Source organism: Eptatretus burgeri, chromosome 15, assembly GCF_056783735.1.
Source record: "Eptatretus burgeri isolate ZD-2024b chromosome 15, Ebu_testis_v1, whole genome shotgun sequence".
Taxonomy (NCBI): domain Eukaryota; kingdom Metazoa; phylum Chordata; class Myxini; order Myxiniformes; family Myxinidae; genus Eptatretus; species Eptatretus burgeri.
In genome coordinates, this window is record NC_140975.1 from 14,126,176 (window position 1) to 14,147,410 (window position 21,235).

At 42.9% G+C, this 21,235-nt stretch overlaps 1 pseudogene across 1 annotated transcript; it reads right to left on the bottom strand.

The window, feature by feature from the left end:
* Nucleotides 1-6,154: 6,154 nt before the first annotated feature.
* On the bottom strand, nt 6,155-21,235 carry LOC147011569 (nectin-1-like; annotated as a pseudogene). The gene is made up of 5 exons (XR_015051677.1): nt 20,984-21,235; nt 18,640-19,073; nt 16,220-16,618; nt 15,176-15,198; nt 6,155-9,390 (listed from the first exon to the last, which is right to left on the bottom strand). The product of XR_015051677.1 is annotated as a nectin-1-like (transcript).

Genomic DNA, 21,235 nt, shown 5'->3' on the forward strand with positions numbered 1-21,235 from the left:
GTTTATTATATAAACAATGAAAATTTGTGGAAAAATTCAGCCCTGTTGCATTTAAGAAATTCTAACAATTAAATCTAGAAAATGAAAGAAAGGGGATGTTAACACTACATTTGCTACTGCTGCTGATGTCTTGTTGTTTCTGGAAGTGGTGGAGGGGAATGGAGTTGAGGAGCTATAGAGGAGGGGGTTTATCTGGGTCAGATGAGCTTGGTTAAGATGGCGACAAAGATGGTGTTGCTGATGATGGTGACAGGGGTTGAATTGGAGAGGGAATGAGATGCGGTTTAGCACTTTGACCACTAGATGTTGAGGGCTCACTGACATCGTCCTTTGGATGTTCTTACCTTCTTTTTTTGTGAAAAAAGGTAAACAGTCAATTGAGTTGCCTCAATTCCCTTTTCTTTATAAATTAACTTGAAGCAGCTGAGGTCTGCTTGGACATTATGGGCCACTCTTGAGCTGCCTTCCATGTTCGGGTCATCATCGTCGAAGACTGCAAGACCCATATTGATGCAGCGGAAAGTCTCCACCTTGCTCTTTCTACTGAGAATATGTCGTGGCTCAATCTCATCACTTTCTTTTTCTGATTCCTCCACCTGGCATTCCTTCTCCAGCAGTCAAAGATCCTCATTTGAGAGCTCCTCCTGGTATGAGTATAGCAACTCCTCCACCTCACCCTCCTCCAACTCATCAAAGGTGACAGTCTTGGCCATTTCTATGATGTTATATCGTGTTTTTGACATGTCATTAATCACGCTGAATCTCTTGAAGCCATGAACAAATTGAGTGAAAAGTTTCCCCCATATACCATTCATACAGGAACGGGTGACTTCCTTCCAAGACTCCTCAACATTACATCGAGTAGACTTTATTGTAAAGGACTTCCAGAGATCATCTGCAGTCATCTGATTATTATCAGTTAATTTCACCACGTTTGCAAATGTTCAGCAGAAATAACATGCGTTGAATGTAGAACTCGAGTCTGTGGTTGATCAGTGCCCCAGACGAGATACACTTCTAGTCTTGGGGGATTTCAATGCATCGACTGGAACTGATAGGGATGGTTATGAGGTGTGTGTTGGTCCCCATGGGTCAGGAACTATGAACCAGAATAGCACTAAGTTCCTTGACTTTGCAAGAAGTCATGGACTTAGGGTGGCTGGTTCATGGTTTCAGCGCCCGCAAGCTCATCGCTGGACTTGGTATTCCAACGCTGGCGGTGTGGCAAAGGAGATTGACCATGTCCTCATTGACGGTCGTTGGAGGATGATCCAGAACTGCAGGGTCTACCGGAGTGCTCAGTTCCTCAATACTGACCACAGGCTTGTTGTAGCAACTCTAAAGCTGCACCTTAAATCCTGGAGAATGGTACCATCCCAGCCTAGGCTGGATGTTGCCAAGCTCAGGGATGAGAGAGTAGCTGAGGAGTTTGCGAACAGGCTGAGTGGACACTTGGGGGGTCTGGGTGCTTTGGGGGGTCCTGAAGAGTTGTGGAGCACCTTCAAGACCACCGTCCTTGATGTTGCCGGTGGATGCCTTGGAGTTCACCGCAGGGCAAAGAAGAATTTTGTCTCTCAAGGGACACTGGATACCATTGACCAGAGTCGCAGGGCCAGGCTGAATGGCAGAGCTGAGCTGTTCAGGGAGCTGAGGCGTAAAACTGTACGTGCACTGAGGGTGGACAAGGAGGCCTATGTGCGAGGAATCTGTGAGGGGGTAGAGCATCACCTGTGGACAGGTGATTCTCGTCCCGCTTACAGGGGAATTCGCGCATTACGTTCATCCAAGCCCATCCCTCGGAGCACTACAGTTCGAGCAGAGAGTGGTAGGCTCTTGACAGAGGAGTCTGAAGTGAAGGCCCGCTGGGCCGGTTACTTTGAGCGGTTGTACCAGGCTGATCCCCCAGCTGTCGATTTGGACGTCAAGGGTGTTACAATCCCTGTTGCTGACCCTCGAATCAACTGTGGTCCACCATCGCTTGTGGAAACACGGGCTGCGGTGAACCAGTTGAAACGGGGCAAAGCTCCAGGGATCTGTGGCATCCATGCTGAACTTCTCAAGGCTGGTGGAAATGCTGCACTCGCGTCGTTGCATGCAGTTTTGTGCTCTGCCTGGAACACAGGCATCATCCCAACTGACTGGAAGAGGGGCCTTGTTGTCCCTCTCTGGAAAGGGAAGGGTGATCGCCAAGACTGCAACAACTACCGAGGGGTGACGCTGCTCTCAGTGCCGGGCAAGGTCTTTGCTCGGATAATTCTTGATAGGGTTCGCCACCATCTGCTTGTGCACCAGCGTCCAGAGCAGTCAGGCTTTACACCAAAGAGGTCAACGATTGACCGTATCCTTGCTCTTCGTGTCCTCACTGAACGCAGACGAGAGTTTCGGCAGGGGCTGCTTGCAGCCTATGTTGATCTCTGTAAAGCGTTCGATTCAGTGAATCGGGATGTCCTCTGGAGGATTCTTGGTCTTCGTGGGGTGCCACCGAAACTGATCGATCTGATGTCTGAACTCTACTCTGGTACTGAGAGTGCTGTGAAGTGTGGTGGTACCGCCTCTGACTTATTTCCAGTTGTTACTGGAGTTCGTCAGGGATGTGTACTTGCCCCCACACTTTTCAGCACTTGTATGGACTGGATTTTTGGGAGGATGTCGGAGAGATCAAGTTGCGGTGCATCGTTTGGCAATGTCAAGATCTCGGACCTTGATTTTGCAGATGATGCAGTCATCTTTGCGGAGACTTTAGACATCCTCTTGGGGGCCCTCGAGGTGCTGAATGAGGAGTCGGAGCCGTTGGGATTACGGATTTCTTGGGTCAAAACAAAGATCCAGGCTTTCGGTGACATCTTGGATGCTGCTGTCCTGTCTGTGTCTGTTTGTGGTGAGGATGTTGAGGTCGTGGATAGATTCACTTACCTTGGCAGTGATATTCATGTCTCCGCAGGTTGTGAGCCGGAGGTCAATAGACGTCTGGGTCGGGCCTGGGGAGTCATGGATTCACTGGATCATGGGGTGTGGCGCTGCCGGTACCTGTGCGGGAGGACGAAAGTCCGAGTCTTCAGGTCCTTGGTACTTCCAGTCTTGCTCTATGGGTGCGAGACTTGGACTTTGACCAAGGATCTGAGACGGAGACTTAATTCCTTTGGTACCAGGTCTCTTCGGAGAATCCTTGGCTATCGCTGGTCGGATTTTGTGTCCAACGAGCGGTTGCTGAGAGAGACTCGGATGAGATTTGTTACCTGCATAGTCCGTGAGCGTCAGCTGCGGCTGTATGGACATGTGGCTCGTTTTCCTGACGCTGATCCTGCTCACCAGATTCTCTCAGCGAGGGAGTCTCATGAGTGGATGAGGCCAGTGGGCCGACCACGTGCCTCATGGTTGCAGCAGGTTGACCATCATCTCAAGGAGATGGGGATGGGCCTGGCATCTGCCTGGGGGATGGCCAGACGGAGGCCCCCGGAGTACCGGCGGAAAGTGGACGCAGCGACGCGCTGTTCTGGCACATGCTCCCATACCTGACCTGAATGTAGAAATCAGTCCCTGCACACTGGTGGAATTAGAGATGTCATGCTGGGTGAAAGAACACCACCTTAATGTTTTCATTAAGGTCCTGAAAGGATGATCGATGACCTGAGGAATTACTGAAGAGGATGAAAATTTTGAAGCTCAAATTCTCCTTCTCCCAATATTCCTTCAACTCAGTCGGAAGCTGTGAGCTAAAATATTCACGAAAAATTTTACCTGTTAACCAGCCCTTGGCATATGAATACCAATAAACAGGCAAACATTTCGTAACATATCCATTCAGAGCCCTGGGATTATCTGAATGGTAAACCATTAACGTTTTCAATGTACAATCGCCTTCAACGTTACCTCCCAAAAGAAGTGTGAAACAATCTTTCGCTGCTTTCAATCCAGGTACGGTCTTCCCTTCATGGGAAATGTACGTCCCACATTGCATCCTCTTCCCAAATCGGCCTGTCTCATCAATGTTGAAAATTTGTTTTTGAGAATATCCACCTCCCTCAATAATGGCCTTGAGAAACGCAGGAAACTTCTCAGCGGCAACGCTGTCGGCGACAGCAGCCTTTCCGTTCATTTTTATGTTGTGATAGTTGTAATGCTTCCGGACGTTTAAAAACCACCCTGAACTCACGTTAAATGGCTTCACTTCACCTTCATCATTTATTAAGTCTTCATAAATGCTTCTGGCCTTTGCTTGTATCACAAGCATACTGACTGGCACATTCTCCTGGTTTTGATGTTCAATCCATGTGCTGAGCATCCGTTCCATTTTTTTCCATAATGGAACTTCCAGCACACAATGTCTTTGTCGCACTCAGTGATGTTCCACATTTAGAACTTTCTTTTATATTTTCCGCAATGTTTCTTATTGTTCGCAATGTGGACTCACTGAGGTCTAATGCACGCTTCATATCAGCTGTATGATCACCTCTTTCATACCGTCCTAAAACATCCATTGTTATTTCAATCGTGATGGCCTCTCTCTGTTTTTTGCTCACACTCCTAACCTTGCTTCTCCACGGAAGATGTCCAGTCATAATTGCAAGGGTTATGCTTACTGTTGCAGCACAATTTGCATGCATGACGCTAAAATGGAGGGTTTCCGGAAACTGGGAGAGGGAAGGTGATGGAGAGGGAAGGCAATCTAGCCAATCCAGGTGTTATTGCAAACATGTTATCATGTTGTTCAGTGCGAAAATTTAATCACATCATTACTCACATGCTCGAGTCGTGCAATTTGAATAGACATGAACATAAATTTTAAAAATGGTAGAAATGACAAGCGCACACCATTTTAAAAACTCTCAAACAAAACACGTGTTAAAAGCAAGCTTTCTGTATTATGTATATAGGTTGATGCAGACGAGAGAAACTGAAACTGAAAATTCTGCAGAACGGCCATGGGAATGACAATAGAAGAGGAATAGAGAGAAAACGGCTCTAAAGGGGCTGTCACACCTTGACGTTTTAGCCAGCGTATGCCGACGTATGAAAAATTTGGCGAATACGCTGGCACACGTCGAATACGTTATCGGTGAGTTTTGTATACGTTAAGAGCACGCTGAAGCACGCTGGCATACGTCGTAGTACGCCGAGCTCGTCAACAAATTTTGGGCATGCTCAAAATTTGTCGACGTATGCCAGCGTATGACTCACTCGTTCCGCATACACTGGCCATAAGTTGTAGGCACGTTACGCGATCGTTGACACACGTCGCCACATGTTACTTGTAAGTTACTCATAAGTCGAAATACGTCGAGGTAATGTTTAGCGTACCCGAAACTTATTTCTAACCTTTGAGTAATGTGCTTTGAACCTATGTGTAACGTATCTCCAATGCATATTGATGGATGTAGACATATTTGACGTCTTCCGGATGACCATGTAACTTACTGAACGTGTTTCTAACTTACAGCTACCGTATAATGGCGTATTGGCAGCGTTTAGGCGAATTGCTATATAAAAATGGGGTTCACAGGAGGAACCCGTCAGTGTTCCAGACTCCATGGTGAGTAGAGGTCCATGTCATCCGAAAGATGGAGGATCCGGCAAGGCTGAGACGACAATACCTACTAGCTGTCCTCCAACATCAACATGACCTCATCGATTTGACACTGTACCAGTTGCGTGCCAATAGAGGCAGGAGAAGAAGAGGTGAACGGAGGAGAAGGAACTGGGTGAGACCATGGATCGGGAGGCGATGGCATTTTGGCATGTATGACCAGCTCATGGTGGAACTCATGGTTTGGTGGAACCAGCATCCTCTCCGTCAGAGGGTGAGTGTGATGAGGAGCGTGTAGGTGATGATGGATCCTCCTTCTGTCCGTGTCCACGCCCACGGCCAGGAGACTTCTTTGCAGCATTCTTCGAAGTTTTCTTCGGCATGAAGGTGATGTTGACACTTCGATGTCTAATGCGGTTATGATTTAAATCGTTGAGTGGCAGCCTTTTAATGGGCTACACCACGTGATCGTCGGCGATATGCTGCCGCACGCTATGTATAAGTCAGACTATCGTTGGGCATATGTTGTGAACGCCGACAACACGCTAAGCATTCGTTGGTATAAGTTATCGAAACGTTCTGTGTACGTTACTAATATGTTATGCATACGTCCATCACGTTATTATATGCCCAAAACTGAAAAAAAATTCAATAGTTCAGTGTACGCCAGCATTTTATATATATTTTTATACGTTGCCATATGCTAGCTAAATCGCCAATGTGTGACAGGGGCTTAAGATACGTTCGATGCTGAAGGCTTACATCACATGAGCTTTGCAAGCAAATCAAATAAGGTAACTTTCACCCAATTAGGGATACAAAGAACATGTTGGAATTCCCCCCCAAATGTGTGAGGAATATTCTATCAAGGGGTGAACCTGAGTTTTACAAAGAGTTAACAGCTAGGAAGACATAAATATTTTTGGTGTTCAGAAAAGAACTCCCAAAATTAAGGAAGCCTTTCAGGTGAAAGGGAAGTCTTTCAAATGGAACTCAGATGGATCTTGCAGAAGCTAGACCAAGGGTCCTCAAAAGGTGGACTGCAGTCCACACACATCCAGACTGCAGGCATCATGAGCCTGGACCATGGAGCTAATCCTAACCCTCACCCCCTTTTTCTATTCAATCTGCCCCCAATTATGGGTTAATGGCGTTTTGTGTTTATCCATTCAGAACAACTTGATAAATGATAAATGCAGGAAGGGATTAATGCAGCAGGTGATTACTGTGGGATTAACACAGCTGCCTTGATGGTATTACAGTGGCCTGCAAAGGTATTCACCTCCAAACATCTAAATGCCACATTTAAATGAATTATGGATTCTGTCGAAACAATTTTTCCAAATGTACTTTTTTATTCAGAATTGAAGAGTTCAAACTAAACACTGTTATAGTTGGAGGAGGTTATATGTCAAGAATACTTGCAAAAAGCATGTACAAATCAAAATTCACTGGTTGTAAAAGTATTCAACCCCTTCGTTCAGTAGTTGGTGGAAGCAACTTTTGCAGCAATGACTGCAATGAGTCTTTGGGCTTGGTCTCTACCAGCTTTGCACACCTGAGATGGTGAAATATTTACCCATTATTCACGTGAAAATTGCTTTAGTTCTGCCAAGTTTGATGGGGATCATCAATAGACTGCAATCTTCAAATGTTGCCATAAATGTTCCATTGAGTTCAAGTCAGGGCTTTGACTGTGCCACTCAAGAACATGTTCTTCTCATTCAGCCACTCCAGTATGGCTTGAGCTTTGTGCTTCGGATCATTGTCCTGCTGCAATGTGAATCTCCTACCCGGTTTCAGATTCATGGCTGATTCAAGCAGGTTTCATCAATGACTCTCCTGAACATTTCATCGTCCATTGCCCCTTCTATTTTGACAAGCTTGCCAGTCCCTGCTGATGAATAGCAGCTCCATGACATGCTGCTGTCTCCACCCTGCTTAACAGTGTGGTTGGCATTGACTGGGTGATGTGCAATGTTCGTCTTGCACCAGAACTTATGCTTTGAATTTATACCAAAATCTTCAATGTTTGTCTGATCAGACCACAAAACCTTTCTCCACATACCTGCAGTATCAATCATTGATTCTTTTTCACAAGCTCCATATGAGCTTTTAGATGCATATTTTTCAGGAATGTCTTCTTTCTTGCTAACCATCCATAGATGCCAGCTTTGTGATATCCAGAGTCTCCGCAAAGATAAATGCATCATATGCAAAATCAAGGTCAGAGATTTTGACATTCCTAAATGATGCACTGCACCTTGATCTTTCCGACATCCTCTGCAGAATCCAGTCCACAAAAGGTCTGAAAAGTGGGGGAGGGGGGTATATGTGTACACACACCTGATGAACTCCAGTAACAACTCAAAATAAGTCAGAGATGGTATCACCACATCTCACAGCACTCTCAGTTCCAGAGCATTGTTTAGAGTATCAGATCAGTTTTGGTGGCACCCCACGAACACCAGGAATCTTCCAGAGGGCATCCTGATTCACTGAATTTAATGCTTTGCAGAGATCAACATAGGCTGCAAGCAGCCCCTGCCGACACTCTCGTCTACGTTCAGTGAGGACCTGAAGAGCATGGATATGATCCATCGTTGACCTCTTGGGGTGTAAAGCCTGACGGCTCTGAACGCTGGTGCTCAAGCAGATGATGGCGAACCCTATCAATAATTATCCAAGCAAATACCTTGCCATGCACTGAGAGCAGCGTCATCACCTGGTAGTTGTTGTAGTCCTGGCAATCACTCTTTCCTTTCCAGAGAGGGACAACAAGGCCCATCTTCCAATCAGTTGGGATGATGCCTGTGTTCCAGACAGAGCACAGACTGCATGCAATGACATGAGCACTGCATTTCCACCAGCCTTGAGAAGTTCAGCATGACGCCACAGATCCCTGGAGCTTTACCCCATTTCAACCGGTTCACCACAGCCTGTTTCCATAAACGAAGGTGGACCACAGTTGATTGGAGGGTCAGCAATTGGAATAGTAAGACCCCTGCATTTCCAACACGACAGCTGGTGGATCAGCTTGGTACAGCCGCTCAAAGTAACCAGCCCAGCGGACCTGCACTTGGGACTCCTCTGTCAAGAGCCTACCACCCAACGCTCTAAGTGTAGTACACCATGGGATGGGTTTGGACAAACGCAATGCGTGATTTATCCTGTAAGCAGGACGAGAATCACTTGACCACAGGTGATGCTCTACCTCCTCACAGATTCCTCACACATAGGCCTCCTTGACCACCTTCAGCACACATGCAGTTTTATGCCTCAGCTCCCCGAACAGCTCAACTCTGCCATTTCGTATGGCCCTGCAACTCTGGTCAATAGTACCCAGTGTCCCTTGAGAGACAAAATTCTTCTTCGCCCTTATATTTTAATGTAACAATATTTGAGCCCCATTCCATCCAATGACAATGATTGATCTAGAAGCCTTACTTATGTTCTGACACTAAGTTTGTGTAAGAACACCTACGTACCAAAACTACACACTCAGATTTAAGAAATGCTTTTTAAATATTATTTAAATTTATCTTCTCAATTCTGAATCCTGGATTGGGAGAGGAAAGCACACCAAATGAAGCAAAGCAAAATTAATCAAACAGAGTTGATGAACATTTATGAATGCATCAGAGAATTAATCCATGATGGTGGCACGACATAGCCATATATGGGTGGATGTCATCATGTTGATCTATCAATGGCGGAGGTTAAGATGTCTACTTTTGAACAACAGCATAGACACAGTTTTCTTCCTCGAAATCATGGGAAGAATGAACATGGTTTTCTGATTTTGTTGCTCGTGAATCAACCTTGATTTCATTCAGGGTGACATAGGTCACCTCACCTTCTTCTTTCTGTAAAAAAATTCAGGAACAAATGTGAAATTAAAAGTCATAAATTATATGAATGCTCTTTATTTCATGCTTCCACCTTTGTCCGAGTGAAACAATGGAAATAAATGAGAAGTGAAGAGATGATAAAGCTTGCCTCTCCATAAAGAGAAGCAGCCGCCGGTATGCATACACCTTTTCAAAGCAGTACAGCCGGCTATTTTCGGAGATGAGTGGGCCCGTTGGTCCCTTGGACCAAATTTTAATTGGTCTTCACAGCCTTGTTGCATACCCACCTGCTGTACTGCTTGAGCATTAGATTACCTTTCACAAAGCCCAGGTGTGCTTGGGGACAGCATGGGGATATGTTTGTGATTATTTTTGCAATATGATACTACTATTCTTGTTATTATCGTAAATATTATTAGTATTAACTAATATATGCTTTGTTGCAATGTTATCATTACCTCCATCGCTGAAGGTGAAGGAGGTTAGGTTTTCATCCCTCGCTGTCTGTTTGTTTGTCTGTTTGTCTGGGATATCTCAAAAAGTTGTGGACGGATTCGGATGAAACTTGGTGAGCGGGTTGGGTGTGTGACCATGGTGAATTGTTTAGATTTTGGTGAAGATCTGATTCCGGATCTGGATACGATAATTATTTAATTTTTCAAGTGATTCTTCAGCATTGAGAGAGAGGGGGCCAACAACGACACATAGCATGATATTTCAAAAATGCATTGTGCCCAAAATATTCTCGTGGATCAGGCATTACATGACAGAGGTATGCAGTCTACTGAGTGCCCTTCTAGTTTATTTTGTAATCGGAATGCCATGCCGTGGTAGAATGATATATTAAGCTGCTTGGTATACCTTAACATGGCGTGTGTTTAAAACATGGGAATTCTAATGGATTTTTTGTAGTTAATTGGCCTAATCAACTCAGGAGGTCATAATGATCATTTTTGTGTTTCAAATTCCACATCAGAATGCTCTCGTGGAACTCCACAAATAACATGCCTTACACACACGCACACACTTCATCCATTTATAGGAGAGTCTTAAAGGATCTACAGGGTGTTTGGGGTCTTTTGGGTCCTTTGGGTCTTTCAGGTTTTCTGGGTCTTTTTGGGTCCTCAGTGTCTTATGGGTCTTTAGAGTCTTTTGGATCCTCTGGGACTTTTGAATGTTTTGGATCCTCTGGGTCTTTTGGGTTCTGATGAACTTTTGGGTCTTCTAAGGGCCTCAGGGTCTTTGGGTCTTCTGGGTCTTTTGGGTCCTTGGGAACTTTTGGGTCTTTTGGGTCCTCATGAACTTTTGGGTCTTTTGTGTCCTCTGGTTCTTTTGTGCCCTCAGGAACTTTTGGGTCTTTCATGTCCTTGGGATATTTTTGTTCTTTTAGGTCCTTGGGGTCTTTTGTGTCCTCAGATCTTTGGGGTTCTCAGGTCTTTTGGGTGCTCTGGGTATTTTGTATCCTCGGGGACTTTTGGTTATTTGGGGTCTTTTTGGGTATCTGGGTCTTTTGGGTCCTTGGGATTTTTTCGATTTTCTGGGTCTTTTGTGTCCTTGGGAACTTTTGGGTCTTCTGATTCTTTTGGGTCCTCTGGGTCTTTTGGGGCATCAGGAACTTTAGCATCTTCAGGGTTTTTTGGGATCTTCAGGGACTTTTGGGTTCTCTGGGTTATCTGGGTCTTATGATTCCTCTGGGTTTTTGGGGACTTGAGGGCTTTTGAGTCATTGCGGACTTTTTGGGTCATCTGGGTCTTTTGGGTCCTCAGAGTCTTTTGGGTTTTCAGAGTCTTCTGGGTCCTCGGTCACTTTTGGGTCATCTGGGTCTTTTGGATCTTCAGGGTATTTTGGGTCCTTATGGTCTTTTGGGTCATCTGGGTCTTTGGGGCCTTGTGGGTCCTCGGTGTCTTTTGGGTCCTCGGGGTTTTAAGGGTATTTTGGGTCATCTGGGTCTTTCGGGTCTTTTGGGTCGTCAGGGACTTGAAGGGTCTTTAAAGGTTGAAGGGGTCTCAGTAGTCTAATCAGTCAAAATGTACATTCCAATTGTTCATAATTAATGAAGAGACTACGTAATTAATAGACACAAAAAGTATGACACACACGCATGCACGCATGCACACACACACACCCACACACACACACACACACACACACACACACACACACACACACACACACACACACACACACACACACACACACACACACACACACACACACACACACACACACACACACACACACACACCTCATACATTTATAGTTGATTAACGAAAAAAAAAATATTTTGCATTTTTGCAACCGTAATTTAATGAACTTCGACTTCTCCCGATTCTTGTCATATCAGGTTGCATATGAATTGATATTTGTCACTATAATCGATTGCTGTCAAAATGTGATCTCAAACTGCAGAGTTTGCTGGGTTCAGAGGGTATCGGTATATTACACGTTTTCTGATCGGCTCATTGGGCACAGTTGCAGTTCGCCAGACTTCCGCTTCCAAATCTGTCACTCTTAAACTGGGCCAAGTGCCTACCTTAGGGCCCTGTCACACCTTGACGTTTTAGCCAGCGTATGGCAACGTATCAAAATGTATCTAAAACGCTGGCGTACGCTGAACGATTTATGTTTTTTTCAGTTTTGGGCGTATTCATAACTAGTTGAACGTATGCATAACGTATTAGTAACGTACACAGAACGTTTCGAGAACTTATACATAACTTATACCAACGAATGCTTTGCGTGTTGTCGGCGTTCACAACCTATGCCCAACGATAGTCTAACTTATGCATAGCGCGCGGCAGCAAATCGCCGACGATTACGTGGCGTAGCCTATTAAAAGGCTGCCGCTCGACGATTAAAATCATAACTGCACGAGATATCGAAGTGTCAACATCACCGTCATGCCGAAGAAAACTTCGAAGAATGCTGCAAGGAAGTCTCCTGGCCGTGGCCGTGGACACGGACGCAAGGAGGATCCATCATCACCCACACCCTCCGCATCACGCTCACCTACTACTACTGACATGGACCTACTATTACTACTACTGACACGCTCACCTACTACAACTACTGATACTACTGACATGGACATCTACTCACCATGGAGTCTGAAACACTGACGGGTTCCTCCTGTGAAGCCCATTTTTGAATACCAATTCCCCTAAACGCTGCCAATACGCCATTATAAGTTAGAAAGTTAGAAACTGTAAGTTAGAAACACGTTCAGTAAGTTCTGTGGTCGTCTGGAAGATGTCAAATATGTCTACATACGTCAATATGCGTTTGCGATACGTTACACAAAGGTTCAAAGCACGTTACACATAGGTTAGAAATAAGTTTCGGGTACGCTAGACATTACCTCGACATATTTCGACTTATGAGTAACTTACAAGTAACATGTGTCGACATGTGTCAACGATCGCATAACGTGCCTACAACTTATGGCCAGCATATGTGGAACATGTGAGTCATACGCTAAGCACATCGAAAATTTTTGAGCATGCTTAAAATTTGTCGACGAGCTCGGCGTACTACGACGTATGCCAGCGTGCTTCAGCATGCTTCAGCGTGCTCTTAACGTACACAAAACTTACCCATAACGTATTCAACGTGTGCCAACGTATTCGCCAAATTTTTCATACGTTGGCATACGCTGGCTAAATCGTCAAGGTGTGACAGGGCTTTTACATTGGTGAACAAAATGAAACTCGCTCGGCAAATTAGTTGAGCAGAAAGCAACAACAACAGCTACTGCAGGTGGTGATGGAGGGCTTCAACTTGAACTTAAAGGGTTCAATTATCATTGATTGGCGATCCCGTTTATTAAAAAAATAGATGATCATCGAGATATTACTAAAACTTTCATCTTGTGTATATATATATATATATATATATATATATATATATATATATATATATATATATATATATATATATATATATATATATATATATATATATATATATATATATATATATATATATATATATCTTCTTCTTCTTCTTTCGGCTGCTCCCGTTAGGGGTCGCCACAGCGGATCATCCGTATGATCCGCATAGTGATTTGGCACATGTTTTATGCCGGATGCCCTTCCTGACGCAACCCTGGTCGCCTCTTATGACACAGGGATATGGTACACCTATTTTAACCGGGGTATACACCGGCCCAGTACAATGGTACTCATTTTGCCGACCTCGGAAGGATGACAGGCTGAGTCAACCCCCTGGTGCATTAATTCAGTGGCCCAACGGGGCTTGAACTCAGGACCTTTTGGATCCCAAGCCGCTGCCCGAACCACTGTGCCAACACCAGGCTAATATATATATATATATATATTCCCAAAATACAGCCAAAACGGCACAAGATAGTGCAAAATTTTCCAGCCTACCCTACTCACCATTCTCCTGTGGTGTGCAGTAACAAGTTTCGTTCAAATCGGGCAACGAAAAAAATTATTAAAAAATAAATTCCCGATTCAGTCGAGTACTCTTCGCGAATATTTGATCATTGCAAACAATCTCACCGGTATAGTTCGCTGGAGCTATCTTTTTGTTTTTTTCTTGTAATTATTTTTTTCATCAACCGCTATCACAATGGGAACCCAACAGGTTCCCGGATCGTCTAGTAGTATACATAATTTGGCGTGGGGTTATGTGTGGTGTGGGTTTGTATGCAGTCTGAAACGGATGGACAGAATGAGCTGAAATTTAGTGGTTGTACTTCAGTTGCACCCAGGACAGTTTTACACATTAAAAAAATTAATAGTCGTGGGGGTTTGGATGCAATTTGTCCATTTAAATGTGTTTTGTGTAGCGTCGCTCCCGGTGGGAGAGCGTATTACAAGTCCCAGCGGTTTACACTGTTCTAATTGGATCTCTGCATGTAAACCTGAGAGAATCGTCAACCTTTGGCTAATTTACATGCATTCTCCATATTTTATGCACTTCAAACCCACTGGATGAAATAATTTGCAAAGTGGTGGTTGTGCTTCGGGTGTGCATGCTGACGTTCTCCAAAATTGGGATGGCCATCTCCAACTTAAATTTTTTTCTTTTTTTTCCCTAAAATGGAGACTTTTCAGAAGATGTGAGTGAATTATCATACATGTGGTGCATCACTGGACAGAACATCTTGAAAAGTGGATGCTATTGCAAAACAATAAATCAATCTCCCAGATGTTGCACACATAATTCTAAAAGATGCCAATCATATGTGTTATTCTATAATGAAAACTATAATCATCATAGATGTGGGGAATGCATTGAAACCTGCATGTCTGTTTGTTTGTGGGAAGAAATGAGTTGAAACTTGGTGGTTATACTCGGGGTGTTCGTGGGAATGTTCTTAGTTGGGATGGCTATCAAAGGAAGAGCAGTTACGCTGAATAGAATGGTCGTGCTTTGTTGTTGCATATGAATAATAAATACCTAAAATTGAGAAAACTAACTTCTTCAACAAATCAAGTGGCCTCTGACCTCACCACCATTAGTGGTGGTGTAAAAGTATCCAATTTGTTTTTCTGACTGCTTTTGAATGGGGTGAAGGTGTAGGTGTAGAAAAAAAATGCTCGAGAAAGTAATTTAATAGCATAAACTATTGTGACAATGACTCAAACCTGATGGAGTGAATGATTAAAATGTAATGTCCACTCACCATAACATTTTAGAATTTACACCAATTCATATCAAGGGTTTGAAACATGCATTTATTATTCAGCATACAGGTATTTGAGAAAGTGTCGAGAGCCCTGATAAAGAATAACCGAAGCAGTGCTGTAACTATGGAATGAATGGTACTTACAGGATTCTGCAGAGGTGAAGTTCCTGAAATAAATCACAACAGTTAATCACAAATCAAAATCGATAAATGATGACAATTCACAGTCACACACTATATTTATCTCTGTTTAACACCCGATATTAAAATCTAACATTATATCATTCCCTTGCGGACTTCAAATATCTCACGGGGAGTTTTGAAGATAATCCGCCATTGTGTGTCCGAGACAAATTCCACATTACCCTGCTAGGAAGGGAATGGAAACCCACCCAGAGTGTTTCAAGCTAGGCATGAGACTTGATCAGAAAAAACCCTTTAATGGGGGTCAGAGGGGTCGGGTGGGGTTATGACTTGGAGGATAATATAATATTGATAATCCTTGTGCAATAAATAATGTCAATTCGGCTTCAACAGTGAAAATGACATTTTAAAGGTCTGGGTGATCCTGAGTGATGGTGGTAATAACAATCACCACAATTAGCCATAAAATTAGGTGAAGACCAAAGAAGGTAACTGACACTTTCATCCTGGAATAGAAAACTAAATTTGTGAAAATGTATATCCTTTACAGTTCGTGAGTTACAGGTGAAACAGTTATGGTTTGGAAAAGGAACTTGGTTTTGATGGTTGGTGTCCAACTAAACACAGGTGGCAAGAAGATAATGACGTCAATCTGGAAACATCAACACGAAATGTTCTCATCATAGACTGATTGATTGTTTGATTTGAACAAGCGATAGAATCTTGATGAACCCAGTGCAAACTTAATGTGTGACTTATTAGAGGGTTCTTGTACTCGGAAGGTGGGGGTGGGGATTGCGGTGGTAGTGAAGAGAAGGGAATTGGGGATGTAGCGGAGGAAGGGATGAAGTATTTGCTGGACTTGCTTTCATAACCACAGGAGATGTAACATAATGTTAAAGTACGATATGACATATAAATGATGTGATGTAATATGAACAATATGATATGCTTTGATATAATATTTGTAACAGAATGAAATATAATAGTTAAAAAAACGTGCAGATTTGTCATGAAAAATGTGGATTCAGATCTTTCTTTCACCTTGGTTTTTGTATTTCTTCTTGGAGATAAAGAATCCAAGAGTGAGAAGAACAAGAAGAACAAGGCAGAGGAGAGTTGACCACAGAACTACAGTCCAGGAGACCTTTTGTGCATTTTGTTTGAAGTACACAAACTTGTGATCCGCTCCGTGTTTGTTCTGTACCAGGCACTTGTACTTCCCTTCAAGCAGATCGTTTGTGATGATCAAACGACTTTTGATATTTTGTGTTTTGTTTGGATACATTTTATCAACTAACATTTGGCTTGCATTCAGAAGGAGTCCTTGAGGGTTCCACCAGGTGATGTTTGGTTCCGGCTTGCCCTCGGCCTCACAGAACAGTTTCCAGGTGTTGCTGGAGTTCACGAACTCACTCGAGATGTTCAGGATCTTTGGGCGCACTGTGGGATCACATGATCAGGTTTGTACATCATACACTGTGGTACACGATATATACACTTACCATGACATGCAACACCATATAATAAAGAAAGGAATATTATTTCAAATTTGATTGTCATATGATATTGCAATGGGTATGGAAAAGCAGGTCTCTGGAGAGTTTCATCCACCGTGTAAGAAACCCTTTGTTATGGATATTTCATGAGTATGTGCACCAGGTCAGGTGCAATTATCAGTGATCTGTTGGATTTAGGGTCGGAGCGTGAGTGTCGTTTCCAAGAAAACCCTTCATTCACCCCAGCGAGCAAACTCTGAAACTGCGAACAATATCATAATTATTTTATTTAAAATAACATGGAAACTCCTGACCACAGACAAAGCTTTCATCCACAGCCTCATGTAGTACTGCTCTCCTCTCTGGGCTGGTGCTCCCACCTCTCACCTTTCTCGGCTTCAGGCTGTGGAAACCAAGGCATTTAGGATCATTGGTATCTCCCGCGTTGAGGCTGAGTCTTTGGGTCTCTCACTCTCTCACCACGGGCAGGTCTCTGGTCTTTTTATCTTCTACAGTCTCCTCTCTGGACTCCCCCACCCCCTTGCTCTGCCTGTGATATGTCAGCCCCATATTTCAGTAGCGCGCTCAAGGTCTGCCAGCAAACCTCTTCTGGTAAAACTATCAAAATCACGAATCACTGCTCACCTTCACTCTCTCATTCCTCTTCTTTTCCACCTTTGGAATAAACTCCCTCACTCTCTTCAATCCCATTCTTCCCTCTAGATCTTCAAAACTGCTGTTCACCACCATCTGTTATCCCCCCCCCCATCCAAAACCTCAATCTTTTCTACCTCCGCTAATCCACCCCAAACCCACCTCCTTCAAATTCCCCACTTTCCTCCTGAAAGTCCCTGTCATGTATGGTCCTGAAAGTCCCTGTGGTGTGCATTTTGTTCACCCCATGTTGCCCACCCCCATCCCTCTCCCTTTCACAGATTCCCAAATATCACTGTTCCCCACTTTTTTCCTTCCCTCTCCCACCCCTCCTATCTCTTGCCCCCCTTGTTGTGTGTTGTGCGCTAGCTCTCATACGAGCCTCGCCAATGTATACAAAAAAACACAAAACGTTTGTCTCTGATAGTTTCTCCCTCTTGCATCGTGTCATCGCCATTTTGATTATTTTCATACATCCTCAACACCTTACATTTCGTTCTTTTAAAGTGTATCTGCCAATCATTTTCCCAATCCATTAAAGTATCCAGATCTTCCTGAATCTGATTTCCCCACTATCGGCTATCAACCTTCCCTCTAAACTTTGTGTTATCCACAAATTTGGAAAACAAACTCTTTACCACACTGTCCAAATCATTGATGTAAATTAGGAAGAAGAAGAAAGTGTTTTTTTTTATCAAGGTTCTATGTCGGTGGAAATGGTAAAATGCATATAAATAAATAATGGTTCCTGAAATGCATTTATAATCCTGGATTAATATCTTCCTCTTGTTTTTAATCCAGAAATTCCAAATTGGTTCCAATCACAAAATAGCTTCCCATGCCCTCATCGAAGAGCCTTTTATTTGGAACCTTATCAAATTCCTTGTGAAAATCTACATGATCTACATCAACTTCACTTAACCCAACTACCCAATCAGAAATTGCTTAAGATAACTCCAATAAATTAATTAAATATGACCTCCCTTTGATAAATCCATGTTTATTATCTTTAATGTTAATATTTATATAAATGGTTCCACATCCAATCCCTAATTAACCTCTCCAACCTCTTCCCGACATTGAAGATAAACTAACGAGTCTGTCGTTCTCTGATTCCTCTCCTGATCATTTTATTAAAGAAAGATGTAATATTTACAACTCCACAATCCTCTGGTACTCACTGTTCATGTATAAACTCACTGTTCAAGTTCACATTATAAACTTTTTTTATTTTTTTATTCATTATTTTACAATACAAATGATAATCAACCATATTGTGATTATAATGTGAAACATTCTTTGTGAAATTACCATCGACCTGAAGATTTGTTTCTTTCTCTTCCCTGACTGTAAATCCATCTTTTTTCCATTTGTTTTTGTCCATTCAAACCGACATGGGTACCATCCCTGATCCTCCATCCTCAGATGACTGATCCTCACCGTCCCATCGCCTGAACTAACGTTACCAACAGGTTCGATCCTCTCTTTGAAATCTTCTCTTGGCTCGTTTGATGAACTGTTATAAACTACATTCTGTTTTGAGGGGGTTCCTTTTGTCCTTTTATCTTTGGATAACAACAAACGTAGATCTTCGAGGATGTTTAGATAACTGTGATTAAACTGACAGGGAAGAATCACATCTTCGCCCCGCACACCGATCACCTCTCGTTGTGCACAAAGTTCTATTTTAATCCCTCCATCTTTTTTCTCAATTGTGCAGTTATCCGTGTCCAGGATTCGTGATTCTGTGGGAAATGTAAACAACAATATCAGTTACAATAATAATCACAGACTATGCACATTATGTATAAACTGTACAAACAATGACAGTGAATGAATGGATGATAATTCTAAAATAAAAATATGTTTAGGAGTTTAATGGTTGGTAAATGTAAATTGTGTAAGGTTAGGATAGTTTATAGTCAGAGTTCCCAAACCCATTGTCACGTCCTCAACTTGAAAAACCCTCCAAAAAATCTTGGTTTTTGAAGGTGGGTTTTCGCGTCGAAAGCGTTTTCTCAAACAACCATTTGGGTCACGAGGCAAAAATGATTTAACATTTTGGTTCCTGAACAAAAAGGTTTGGGAATCACTGGTCCAGAACTTTGCAATTCTCTTTTCTCCTGGGTTTGAATCCCGACCAAGGTGTAAACTGTGTCATCCCGGTGTTAAACTAGCAGATTGATTCATCAATGTGTTTATCTGCTTTGTCAATCCCATATGTATCAATGATCACAGTTAAACTGAGATTCCCATCTTCCACAATTAGTTTATAAACGTAAACTTATCTTATCGTGCAAATGCAAATCCCCCATGCAAATCCTCGATCTTTTCTAACCCCGTTAATCCACCCCAAACCCACCGCCTTCAAATTCCCTGCTTTCCTTCCTGAAAGTCCCTGGAATGTCCATCTTCTATTCCCCATGTTCCCCACCCCATCCCTCTCCCTTCCATAGATCTCCTAATGTCTCTGTTCCCCAATGTTTTGTTCTTCCCACTCCCGCCCCTCTTGTCTCATGCCCCCCTTGCTGTGAATTGTGCGTTAGCTCTCATTCGAGCCACGACAAGGTATACAAAACAAAAAGGACCCCACGGTGTCCTCCTTGAAAAGGAGGTGAGTTATCACCGGCACCATGAACAAATTACAAATTCCCACCCGAATTGACTGTTGGGAAGGCAATGGCAAACCACCCAGGATAACCGTTGCCAATCAACTTCTTCGACATAACCAACATTATGTAACGAGTCTGTGTAGCACATCATCATCATCCTTATCATCATCCTCATCATTATCATGATCATCATCATTATCAGCATCCTTATCATTGGCATCCTCATCATTATCATTATCATCATCACCACCATCATCATGATCATAATCGTCATGATCATTATCATCATCATTATCATCATTAATCATCATTATCATCATCATTATCATAACCATCCTCATCATCCTTATCATCCTCATCATTATTGTTATCATCATCATTATTGGTATCATAATTATAATCATCATTATTGGTATCATCATCATTATAATCATCATTATTATCCTTATCATCATCATCATTGTCGTTATCATTATTATCATCATCATTATCTTCGTCAACATCAACGTCATCGTCATCGACATCATCATCATCATCATCATCATCATGAAATCTCTTCAAAATGTTCAGAATTCACAAATAGTGAAAACTTCAGCACAGCAACCAGATTATTTTTCTGAGGAGAAAGTTTTGGAAGTTTGATCTAAAACCGTATGCTGTGGGCCATCTATTTATGATGTATGTGGTCGTTGGGTGTGTGAGCATTGGAGAGGGCTTCAGGTACAAAACAGAAGGAAGAATTCGAATGTCAAGATGAGAGATGGGAGGACATCGGGACGGGGAACGGTGGAAAGAGTGGATGAAAAGAGGTAAAGATTGGGGATTGGGAAGGGAGGGAATGGGGGAGGAGTTGAAATTCTGTCACAATTGTGATGTCATAAATATATGGCCAGGGTTATACACTTTTTAATGATTGGTATATCCACACACTTTGAGGATACCTTGTTCTCAATTAAAGACTCAGCTCTTCTTTCAAACAAAATGAATGTTTTAACAAGTGTGGGTGTTGTAGATGAAAGCAAGACATGCAAGAAATAACTTACCAGTTAACAAAAATCCTGAGATCATTGTCATCAGAGTGGGATAAATGAGAAAGATCATTGTCAGGAGGGAAAATCAGATCCTCGAGTTGGTGCTGATATGAGATTGGTACCTGAGGTCAGAGACTATGAACCAGCACCGAGTTCCAGATCCTGATATCAAACACTCCCGGTAACACCAAGAGTACTTGTGGACAATTCACTTCCAATCCAATCAGAACGTTCCATAATCTCCTCCTATAAGGGGGTGGATCC